General features: G+C 46.7%; 1 protein-coding gene across 8 annotated transcripts in view; it reads right to left on the bottom strand.

The window, feature by feature from the left end:
• The window catches only part of YAP1 (Yes1 associated transcriptional regulator), a 109,559-nt gene that overhangs the window by 34,074 nt on the left and 62,794 nt on the right, over positions 1-12,691 (bottom strand). The window lies entirely within an intron of this gene.

Raw genomic sequence — 12,691 nt, 5'->3', positions numbered from 1 at the left:
CTGGGCCCACCTGCGCGCCTACCCCAGGATCCGGGGAGGTGAGTCAGGTGGAGACGGGAGTCGGAGCGCTGGCTGGAATTCCACGAGGTACAGGTGCGGATGGGCGAAACCGAGGGCCATTCCAAGTGGATGGTGCGTGTGCGCTCCCCGAACCCCCACAGCAGCGGCGCGGACCCCACTCCAGCGGCAACACCGAACCACGACAGGGCTCCGTGTGCTACCACATCGCACAGCTCACTCCACCCCGCACGGCCTGAGTCCTCTTTTCCTCCACGTACCAGCCCTGGCAGGTGCCAGCCAGCCCTAGGAGTGACCCTGAGGGGGCTCTGCGCATTCCCCCCCCTCCCCCACCGCCCACGGCCACAGGCCAGTCGGCTTCGTGTCTGACACCGGGCACTGATGGGGTCGCACGCACTCCTAAACGGCCCCCCCGCCCCGCCCGCCGGCTTGGGGCACCCAGTGCCAGCCACGTCCAGGGCTGCAGCTTGCTGGCAGGGCCGGTGTCTACCAGCAGGCGAGTGGGAAGTAACCTCGGTGAACACGACAGACCCAACCGCTTTTCTCAGCGGCAGTCACTGTCGGGTGGGCTCGACGCCACTACTGGGAAGGCAGAACCTCCACAAATGAACCCCGATGGCTGGGCTCCACCTTTTCTTGGGAAGAGGGCCCGGTGGCAAATCGCTTTTGACATTCCAAGTTCCTGAGCAGCCGAGAGAGGAACAAGTCAGCAGCAGTCGCGGGGTGGTTCCGGACACCTCCCTCAACGGGCCCTGCCACCGTCCCCGAGCCTGCCCCCGTGCAGGCACCTCTGCCTTTTCTACCGGTTATGGCTCTCCACCAAGAGCACCATCCTGGACACACACCTGCCTCCCCTGTCCCCTCCACCCGGCAGGCAGGCGCCACTGCACTGTCTCCGCCTCGTCTGCACCAGGGTATCGCTAAGAACTCAGCCTCCCAGAGGCAGCAGCTCTTCCTTCTTCACCACTGGGGAGCCTCCTTCAGAGCCCAACTTCTCACCACGCCCCCTATTTCCAGGGTCTTCTATCGAACAGCCGCCAGGCTTTCCTCCTTCAGATGTCACCCCTCCCATCAGCCTTCCCTGACCACACACATTAGTTTTCTCTTCGAGGCTGCGTGCCCATGTACGGGACAGAGCTGCAATGACCTGTCTGTCCTGCCAGTGACCTGCTCACCCAGCCTTTAGGGCACAGGCCGGCAGACCCTGCACAGTAAATACCTGAGGAAGAATGGAGGGCCTCCCTTTGAACATTCCGAACCTTCTGTAAATACGCTTAAAATCATGTAGTACATACACTTCAATTAATAGGTTTATAAACAAAAATGATGTTATTAAATTCAGTACTTTGTGCTCCTTAAAGCAAACGTTTTCTTCCTAAGTGTATCTATTTTTACAACTCTTTTTTTAATGTTAACGACTACAGAAAGGCAGAATGGAAAAAGACTAAGGAACGCCTGGGTGGCTCAGTCGGTCGGTCAAGCGTCCGACTCTGGATTTTGGCCCAGGTCTTGATCTCACGATTGTGAGTTTGAGCCCGGTGTTGGGCGTCAGGCTTCACACGGACAGCATGGACCCTGCTTGGGATTCTCTGCCCCCTCTCTCTCTGCCCCTGCCCTGCTCACTCTCTCAAAAATAAGTAAATTAAAAAAAAAAAAAAAAAAAGGAAAGAAAAAGCCTAAGTTTTTTGTGTCCAACTCACCAGGGAGAAAACTAAACAACTTCAGTTTTCAGTTTTGTGATATGTTCTGCATTTCTCCCTCATGCATGTGTTTTGGTAACACATGTATACCCACACATGTCATACTCTACCTGTCCCATACTGGCTTTACTCACTAAATATATTATTGGCATCTCTTCTTGACACAGCACATACATCTTTTTCTTTTTAATGCTTCATATATATTTCAGAGACGTCGTGGGCTCCATTGAGACCACTACAATAAAGTGAGCCAAATGAATTTTTTGGTTTCTTGGTGCATGTAAAGTTACGTTTACGGTAGTGAGAAATAGCGTTATCTCTAATAAAAGTAACAATGTGCATACCTTAATTAAAAAATACTTATAGCTAAAAAATGGTAACCGTCAGCTGAGCTTTCAGCAAGTTGTGCCCTTTTTGCTTGTGGAGGTCCTGCCTCAGTGCAGAGGGCTGCTGACTGGTCAGGGTGCTCAGCATGGCCACGGCAAGTTCTCAAAATATTCTCAACAATGAAGTTGGCTCTATCAACTGACTCTTCCTTTCATGAATGATTTCTCTGGAGCACAGGAGGCTGTCGGACGGCATTTTACCCACAGCAGAAGTTCTTTTGAAAGTGGAGCCCATCCTCTCAAACCCTCTGCTGCTATTTTAACTAAGTTCGTGCCCTATTCTGAATCCTGTGTTGCCATCCCAACAGTCTTCGCAGCGTCTCCACCAGGAGTAGATTCCATCTCAAGAAACCACTTCCTTTGCTCGTCCGTTCGAACCAACTCTTCACCCGTGTACGTTTGATCCCGAAACTGCGGGTCAGTCCGTCTCCAGGCTCCACTTGTGATTCAAGTCCTCTTGCTGTGTCCACCACGTCGGCAGCAACTTCCTCCCCGGAAGTTCTGGGCCCCGCGAGTCATCCCTGAGGCTGGAACCAATGTCCTCCAAACTCACGTTAATGCTGATGCTAACTTCTTCCTATGAATCACGACTGTTCTTAAGGCTATCTAGAATGGTAAAAACACTTGCCAGAGATTTTCGGTTTACTTTGCCCAGATTCAATCAGAAGAACCACTGCCTTGTGAAATGTATTTCTTAAATAATAAAAGACTTACTTGAAAGGAGAAATGACTCCTTCCCTCCTTTAACCTCATGAACCAACCTCCACTCGCTTCAGACTTTTCTTCTGAAGCTTCCTCATGTCTGTCAGCCTTCACGGAATTGAAGAGAGTCAAAGCCTTGCTCTGGATTAGGCTGTGGCTCACACGAACACTGGGAATGGTCTGATCAGCGTGGAGGCTGCTTGGCTTTCCTGTTCGTGTGTTCACTGGAGAAGCACTTTTCAGGTCCTTCAAAAACTTCTTTGCACTCACAACTTGGCTGACTATTTGGCACAAGAGTCCCGGCTACTGGCCCGTCTCAGCTTTCACGTGCCTTCCTCACGGGGCTCGATCATCTCCAGCTTCTGACTTAATGTGACAGACGTGTGACTCTTCCTTTCACTTGCACACTGGGAGGCCACTGTAGGGGCACTAATGGACCCAATGTCCCTACTGCTGTGTCTCAGGGAAGAGGAAGGCCGAGGGGGAACTGCCGTCAGTGGGGCAGACACAACACAGGGTTTACTGATTATGTTCACCGTCTTACGTGTGCATGGTTCACAGCACCTAAAACGGTTCTAACAGTAACATCAAAGATCACGGATTACCAATCGCCGTTAACAAATATGGTAATGAAAAAGTCTGAAATATCATGAGGACTGCCAAAATGTGACAGAGACATGATGTGAGCAAATGCTGCCGGGAAAACGTGTGACAGACTTGACTGATGCAGGGTGGCCGCAAACATTCAGTCTGTAACAAACACAGCGTGTGAGAAGCCTGATGAAGTACAACACGTTAAAATGAGGCATGCCTGCACCAGAATCCACTTCTCCCTTTTCACAAGTTTAGGGGCCACAGGCGTTTTTCAATTTTGTCAGCGTAACGCACAACCACTGGGGGCAGCTACGGCAGCGCCAGTAAGGACACGGTCACACAGATGAAACACAGGGACATTTGGAGATGTCATCCACCCAAGGACGACCGTAAACTTGCTCAAGGTAAAATCTGAACTCAGATCTCTGACTTGAGAGCTTCCGCTTTTAAACCATACAATATGCTCCTTCCCAAAGACATAAAACCTATTTCCCAAGACTTATGCATTTCCATACATTAAATTTGCAAAATGGAAATAGTGACTTTATCGCTTTATATCCAAGTTAAATCATTAAGTACTTACCATATTTATTACATGTAAATATTATTTGTTATATGTAAATCAACAAATGTTTAGTATTTCACTAAAAACAGCAAACTTCAAAAATTAAGTTCAGGAAACTTCTCACTGATACCATTCTTATGCACCATCAACAATCAAAACTGAACCTCTGATGGCCCTCATTTTAGACACGAAGGTACAGAGGAGAAGCAATCCCAGCGCAAACTACTGACTGCTGCCGATTCTCACACCTATTTCTACTTGAGGAAGGTGCATATGAAATACAAGTACTGGGGGCGCCTGGGCTCAGTCAGTTAAATGGCCGTCTTCAGCTCAGGTCATGATCGCGCAGTTTGTGAGTTCGAGCCCCACATCAGGCTCGGTGCTGACAGCACGGAGCCCACTTCAGATCCTCTGTCCCCCTCTCTGCCCCCTCCCATGCAAGCGCTCTGTCTCTCAAAAATAAACATTAAAAATGTTTAAAAATTACTGTAGAACTAATTTTAGAAGCATGCTAATGTGCAAAACAGAAAAGAACGCTTTATATATTTATCTGTATTTTTCATTTAACATTCTGGGTAAATATGTTACATGGAAAGAGATGGTTCAAAATAGATACCGAGAAAGGTACTAATCAAAGGCAAAGGCACAGATGAGCAAAGATTACCTTCAAATAGGGTTGTACCACAACTGAATCCTTAGTGGCAGAAAAAGATAACAGACAAGAAACAGATCTTCAACCTTAAATGTGAATGAAAGAAAACAATATATCGGGGTGCTGGGTAGCCCCGTCAGTTGAACGTCCGACTCCAGGTTTTGGCTCAAGTCATGACCCCAGAGTTGTGGGATCGGGTCCCACGTTGGTCTCCATGCTGAGCATGGAGCCTGCTTGGGATTCTCTTTTTTTCTCCCTCTGCCCTTCAAATATATACAGACATATAGTCAGATCTGGGCTACACACACACATGCACACACAGAGATTTTTAGTTAAGTAGTCCTTAGAAGAAATCCAGTGACTTGATCCTTAATGCAGGATTCTAAGTCATTCTGCTAAACTAATAAGCTAACTGTTGAATAACCATGAAAGGGGCGCCTGGGTGGCTCAGTCGGATGAGCGTCCGACTTCGGCTCGGGTCGTGATCTTGCGGTCCGTGAGTTCGAGCCCCGCGTCGGGCTCTGTGCTGTGCTGACAGCTCAGAACCTGGAGCCTGCTTCTGATTCTGTGTCTCCCTCTCTCTCTGACCCTCCCCCCATTCATGCTATGTCTCGAAAATAAATAAACGTTAAAAAAAAAAAAAAAAAAAGAATAACCATGAAAAGCACAGAAAGCAAGAGCGACAGACTGAGTCACTGGTTACACAGGCTCCTCAAAGTTTGACTCAAACATGTGTTTGGGCTAACCTTAAGACACAGTAAACTACTGAGTCCAAGGGGAAATCTGGGTTTCCCACAAAACTACATTCTTAAGAGAAAACCACAGGAATTGATCAAAATAAATTTAGAATGATCTTGGAGTTCAATTTATATTCTGATTTAACGTGTTATAAATTTCTTCAATATGGAGCACACGAAATGAAGCAAATGTAAGTAGCCAAATTTTATTTTATTTAAATCAAATGATCTTAAATCTGTGCTCAAAACCACCAGGAAAGCCCCACCCTTAGGAGTCCAGGTTCAGAAGGTTCGCCCATAGGGCACTGACGGTGCCGGCCTGGGGACACTTACAACCGCTGAGGGCTGGTCAGGCGGCACCTCTACACCCCAAGTGTCCACTAGCAGGTACCGTGGGCGGCTCAGAGCCCCAACCATCAAGCGCTGCAGGTCTGGGAAAGGCACCACCTTTGCCGGGAGAGGGCGACGCGAGCGGCTATGTCCACCAGGACCAAACAAGTCCTGAGTGGTGCTCCTCCTGTAAACACGTGAAAAGCCTGAATGGCTCCAGCAACTGTTAAGGAGAAGCAGCTCACAGGTCTTCTGCCTGTGAGAACTACGTGGAACTGAAGAGCGGGGACCCTGGAGGTGAGACGAGTAGATGAGATCCCCGGATTCTCACCGGCGACTTGGCCCGACACCATGTCTGGCTGAGAAAGCTTTTCTGTCCCGGTGGAAATGAAGAGCCCTCACTCGTCATCTGGCTCTAACTGGCTGTGCGTTTCTGTCCAGGCCAGACGGGGAAGTGCCTGCACACAGCAGTGTCCGTTTCTGTGCACACAGTGCATTTTCCTATTCTATTGTCTAGCAGAGGGCCGAGGGCCCTCTACTCAGAAAGGGGAATAAATGTCTGAAACTAATCAACATGGAATTCAGTTAAAATCCTTGATTTACGCTCATGAAACAGTGTTTTTTCCGTGTAAGTTCAACCTCTCCATTATCCAGCATGACTTAAACCAAGACACGGAGATAGTTACCAACGTCCTACTACATCCAGACACACTTCTGGGACTGGAGATGTACAGCTGTGAGCAGACCAATCCCTGTCTCACGGAGCTTCTGTTCTAGCCGGGAGGACAGACAGATATGGACAGAAGAGTGCTGGCTAATGAGTGCACTGAGCAAAAAGACATAGAGCAACATGGATGCAAAACACCTGGAAAGGGTCTTTTAGACACATGGGCCAACATGGGCTGCTCGGAGGAAGCAGAGAGTCCAACAGGGTGCGAGCTGAAGTCTGTCATGAGCCGGGGAGGAGCATCCCAGTCAGTGGGACTGGGTGGAGGGCGGAGGTACGTGGGGCATGGTTTTGACGGTCAAGACTTGACCAAACAGCTTTCATCGTTCCAACCAGGAGAGGGCTGCACGCATAATACCTAACACAAATTACCAGTGCTCCAGGGTGATACCAATTCTCCAAGCTCAGGGAGAACCTCGAAACGAGTCTGAGTGGACAATAAACATTTTCATGCTAAGTCATGTTCACGTGTGAAGACAGGCCCTCAGACACAGGGAAGATATGGGAGCTTTCCAACCTATCACACCTGACCACCGCACCGAAGTCTTTTGGGGAAGAAGGGGAAATAAAAAAAAAATAAAGCACTAATCAAGAAGGCAGAAAGATGTCAGCATTTTAATAAGATGTAAGGAGGGTGAGAATTTTTTTTAAGTAAGCTCTACACCCAACTCACGACCCCAAGAATCAAGAGTCGCGACTGAGCCAGCCGGGCGCCCTAAAGGTGAGAAATCCAAACTGGGATAAGCAAGAGGAAGAAGACTGTTAGGCTACTGTTAAAGTAATTCATAAATCAGAGTTACTTATCCTTGGGGAAAATAGATTTTTAGGTAGGATTTACTACTGGTTGAACGGTCACTTATCTGCTACAGCAATATAACTTCCCGCGATATTTTAGGAATAAAACACTCCAGGTCCTAGCACGGATGGTGACTCAACACCCACTTTTGCATTAGTAATGACCGCCATTTGCAACGTCTTATCAAACAAGAAAGTCTGGATAAGCCACCCCTCACGCTGAAGAGCAGCCTGTCCTACTGGCCCCACGGTTCGGGGTAGAGCCGACACCCACGACCCAGAAAGTTCACTAAGCACACCCTGATGAGTGGTTCAGAGTACAGAATTCTCAAGAAGTCATTTCCTCCGAACGTAGGAGGAGCCGCTGTAAAAGACGCCGTGGCCTCTACAAGGAATCTGCCGCTGACCTCTGTGAGTTCCGGACTCTGGTCCTAAGCTGGCACTGAGGACAGCTCACCAACCCTTACTTTACGTGGGGGCATTCGACGCTCTGTGCAAGTGCGTGTTGACTCCTTTACCAGCCCCGCGGTACAGGAACTATCATTTCCCCCACTTACAGATGAGGACACGATGGCACAGACAGGCCGCCCAGGATGCGTGCCCGCCAGCACCGGTCACACGCTTTCTTCTGCAGGCGCCAGTGCCACGTGCACGATGGCTCCCACACCTTTCGCGCTTCACCCGAGGCGCCAGCCTCTCTCTCTTCTCCACCAAGTGGACACGACACACTTTACAAAACGTGTTCCCATATTCGGAGTGGCTTCTACTTAAAAAAAAAAATTTTTTTTTAATGTTTATTTTTGAGAGAGAGAGAGATAAAGGGAGACAGCGCACAAGTGGGGGAGGGGCATAGAGGGAGGGAGACACAGGATCCGAAGCAGGCTGCAGGCTCCGGGCTGTCTGCACAGAGCCCGATCCGGGACTCGAACTCACAAACCGTGAGATCGTGACCTGAGCCGAAGTCGGACGCTGGACCGACTGAGCCACCCGGGCGCCCCTGGATTCTACTTTAAAGTACCACGAGCTGCACTTGCCCCTGAAACCAAACTGGCACGCAGACTTTCACATCTCCGGGACGGGGTGGTATTTCAGCCGCAGCCTCCCAGCTGGCCTTCACCCGTGTGGTGGCGCAGCGCGGAGCCTATTCGGGAGTCTCTGTCCCCCTCTCTCTCTGTCCCTCTGCCACTTGCACAGTCTCTGTCTCTCTCAAATAAACAAACTTAAAAAAAAAAAAGAAACTGCACTCGTTTAGATTTCTTGGAGGTTTATACTGCACACTGTCTTGTATTTACTCTCTTACCCTGAGTTTAACTAGAGGCCAGTCAGTGGCATGGGAAGATACATCATTCTGCCCCAGAACACAGAAAAAGAGTTTTGTTTTGCTTCTATAAGCAAGTGTGCTCAATTCTGCAAGGTGGATGAGAAAAAACATGGCAACATTTATTAGAAACTAGCACTAGGCCTAGTGTGCAACACTCTGCTCTGCAGACTTGAGGTTTTCAGAATATGTGGGAACTGAAATATATTCACCCCTGACTCTTCAGCAGTTCTGTATCCAAAGGAGTCTTCCATAGACATACGCGTCTGAAATCCCTATACCTGGTCTTCTAAACCCTAGACAATCCCTGATAAAATCTTGTCCACACGAGAAAGATTCTTAGGTGGACACACTCAAAAAAACCGTCACGTACAATCATTAAGTATTATTGTCACTAACTTTTTGTGTGCCTTCAATAATCTAAATGTGGGACAAGTATTTATAAATGTATTGGTTGAGGAAAACAGCTTATAAAATCAAGTTTTGGTAAAAGAAATAGGATTTCCCTTCTGTATCTACAGCAACAGTGGACTTAAAGCACACAGCCCTAGGTCACGCGGTCAAAACTATCATTTTTGGGTACAGGCCTAGAAGCTAAAAAGACTATAAATATACCGATTAAAATCTGTTTCACAAAAGGAAACACAAGGGTGGTGACGAGCCGTTTCTTTTTCTCCTTCAAGTTCGGATGTGCTCCTATAGGCCGCTGGAAGATTCTCGTGCCCAACGACTAGAGACACTACCAAGCCCAAAGCCAGGCTGCTCACCTGCACGCAGTGCGCCACTCACTCGCCCACCCCCCACCCCCGCCTCCCCCATCAGGCCCTGAGTCTTAAACAAACACCCTGATTTCTTCGTCTTGGTATCCCCACAGCTGAGCACAGCCACACTACACAACCAAAGTCTGTTGAGCGAAAATGATTAAAAACCTACCTGTGGAAAGAATAATTGATTGGTCTTGATCAAGTCACAATGTCTCGGATCTTTAGTCTGTGCTTTTATAAATCAGAGGTTTTTTAAAAGTCGGTACCACTGGGGTGCCTGAGTGGCTCACTTGGTGAAGCATCCAACTCTTGATCTCGGCTCAGGTCATGATCTCACAGTTCATGGGTTTGAGCCCCATATCAGGCTCTGTGCTGACGGTGTGGAGCCTGCTTGGAAATCTCTCTCCCTCCTCCTCCTCCTCCTCCTCCTCCTCCTCCTCCTCCTCCTCCTCCTCCTCCTCACTCTGCCCCTACCCCACTCATGCACGCTCGAGCTCTCTCTCTAAATAAATAAGCAAACATTAAAAAAAGTTGGTACCATTTTTACAGAATTTTTATATTAAATAAGCTCTCATATGAACTGATGGATTCCTATCTATCACTTGTGTAGCTTTTATTCCAACAGAAAGTAGGAATAATATGAACACAGAAGTAACAAAGTAGACCTTAATAATACTTCCGTGGTCTCAAGTTCACCATTCTAGAGCCTCTGTTCTGTGCAGCCCATGAACCGGCAGCATGGACACTACTTGCAAACGTGTTAGAAACGTGGAGCCTCAGGTCCAGACCTACTGGGTCACCGTCTGATTTTAACACGCCCCCAGCCGGTCCCCCCTCCCGCCACAAATTAAGAACCACTCATTCATAACACAAAAAACTAATAAGGCTCATCTGTGTTCACTAAACTCTCATAGAACGACCTACCATTAGCTCAAACATCACCAACACAGCAACCGTGCAATTCGGTTGGTTAGTAAAAAAACAAAAACAAAACACCCTTGACGCATAAAAATGCAATTAAGTATGATTTCAGCTCTATATTAACACTCTAGAAAGACAGCCTAGTTTAGAGAGAAGCATAAAAGGGTTCGAGATGCAGACGGACCTACAGTCAACCCTGCTGGATCCTGTACTAACCTTCTAACCTTGTGCAAGTTCCTTACTCTGCTTGAAACTGCCTTTCCTTATCCACAAAGTGGGAGATGAACACTCCATTCAATGGGAGAGGTTTACAAGAACTTGACATAAAGTAGGGTAGGTACTTTTTAAAAAAGTCAGTTCCCTACTCTTTCCTGGAACAGTCGTGCGATTTTGTTCCAATAATATATTTACTAAAATTCATACACAATGCAAAGAGTCAGGTTGATCAGGAAATAAACCTGGGTCTCAAAGATGCAATGAAGGGCACCTGGGTGGCTCAGCTGGTGAAGCATCTAACTCTTGATCTCAGCTCAACTCACAATCTCAGGGTTAGGAGTTCAAGCCACACCCAGTGTGGAGTCTACATTAAAAAAAAAAAAAAAAAAGTTGAAAAAAAACCCCAACTTTAACCTAATTGAAGTTTTGCCACCTCCTTATCTTACTGATTAAAAGAATAAATATTTTGGAAAACTCTTTGTTGTTGTAGGATTCTTTTTATTTCACTGATGCTGCCTATATATGGTAGTTTATGGATATCATTTTTAAAGAATTAGCATTTTAATCTTTCACACAAATATTCCTCTTATGAGTCATAAAATTACTGTGGCAAAAGAGTAACCAGAAGTATTTAGAAATCAGTGGGAAAGACAAAAATAATATTCCAACACTTGTCAGGAGAAGAAATAAAACAGGCATTTATTTTTTTGTTAAATGTAAATAAGTGAGTCTCTTTCTCAGCCTCTCTACTCCAAAGCCAAGCAACGTTTCCAAAATTCTACAAATAATCACTGAAAACAAAGTTGAACATGGCCACTTCTATCTGTAAGCACCAATATCCAACAACTCGTGTCACAGAGAAGCTGGCAGCAAAGACACTCACATGCCAACTTTTTCCTGTATGTTCTTTAACGATATCCTCTTACTCTACAAGTTAGTCTGTTGGGTAAAATAACAGAACATTAGGCTCAGTATTTACACTAAAATCTTAGTAACTTCCAGAATTCAAATGAGCTTCACTTTCCCAAACGATTACTTCAAAAACTCCTAGTAGAATTTTAAAAATATCTGTTATTTGTGCCCTAAGACCAGGTCAAGGGAACTCAACAGCCTTGAGTTTCTGTATATTCTCCAATCACTGCACAAAGAGAACCTCTAACATGAAGCAAAGAAGACAGGAAGGAATTCCTTTATCTAAAACAGAGGCATTATAAAAACTTCTGATCCCTAAGCTATTGAAAAATGAAGAAACTCTATAGATCTACCTTTCAACATGATTAGCTGGGTTGTCTCCAATAAAGGAATGAAGAAATGGATACTTTGAAAATGCTACAGATTGTATAGGGCAGCACATTAATATATAAACACATACCTCAATTCCAGAATAAGCGACCTCACAGTTTTGCTTCTGTATTTGGGGACTGGGAGATTCCTACACAGGGTGCTTATTTTAGACTCAAAATAAAGAAAGACGATTTATCAGCCAATATCTATTGTTCCATTTGCCAAATGTTGCTGCCTTGTCCAGGTTAATTCTGAGTTTTAGTATTATTTAGAAAATAGTTGAGCTTCCCCCATCAGAGCACCACAGAGGCCATTAGCTGACTCGACACCAGTGGCACACTCCATTGAGAGCAAAGTCCCAAAGCCACCAAGATTGAGAAGTGCCCTATGTAGTACGTCACTGGGTCTAACAAGACTTCAGAAGGACAAACTACAAGACACGTGATAACTGCAAGCTACTGTCACTTGCAACCTGGTCGGACGTTCACACTGAATTAACTATTCTTGTTTTTTTTTTTTTAACATTTATTTATTTGAGAGAGAGCACACGTGTGCCTAAGCAGGGGAAAGGCAGAGACGGGAGAAGAGACAGAATCCCAAGCAGGCTCTGTGCCGTCAGCGCAGAGCCCGATGCGGGGCTCGAACCCACTAACCATGAGATCATGACCTCAGCCAAAATCAAGAGTCAGGCGCTCAAGCGACTGAGTCACCCAGCCGCCCCGAGTTAGTTTTTCTATTTCACAAATACTTTTATCTTCATAGTTCCCATATATTGTTTACTTGCGACTTTTTTTTTTTTAATTTTTTTTTCAACGTTTTTTATTTATTTTTGGGACAGAGAGACACAGAGCATGAACGGGGGAGGGGCCGAGAGAGAGGGAGACACAGAATCGGAAACAGGCTCCAGGCTCTGAGCCATCAGCCCAGAGCCTGACGCGGGGCTCGAACCCATGGACCGCGAGATCGTGACCTGGCTGAAGTC

Source organism: Lynx rufus, unplaced genomic scaffold (assembly GCF_022079265.1).
Source record: "Lynx rufus isolate CCGP_SWC_20201006 ecotype Redwood Valley unplaced genomic scaffold, mLynRuf1.p SCAF_9, whole genome shotgun sequence".
NCBI classification, from domain to species: Eukaryota; Metazoa; Chordata; class Mammalia; order Carnivora; family Felidae; genus Lynx; species Lynx rufus.
This window is presented reverse-complemented; position numbering and strand designations above follow the sequence as displayed.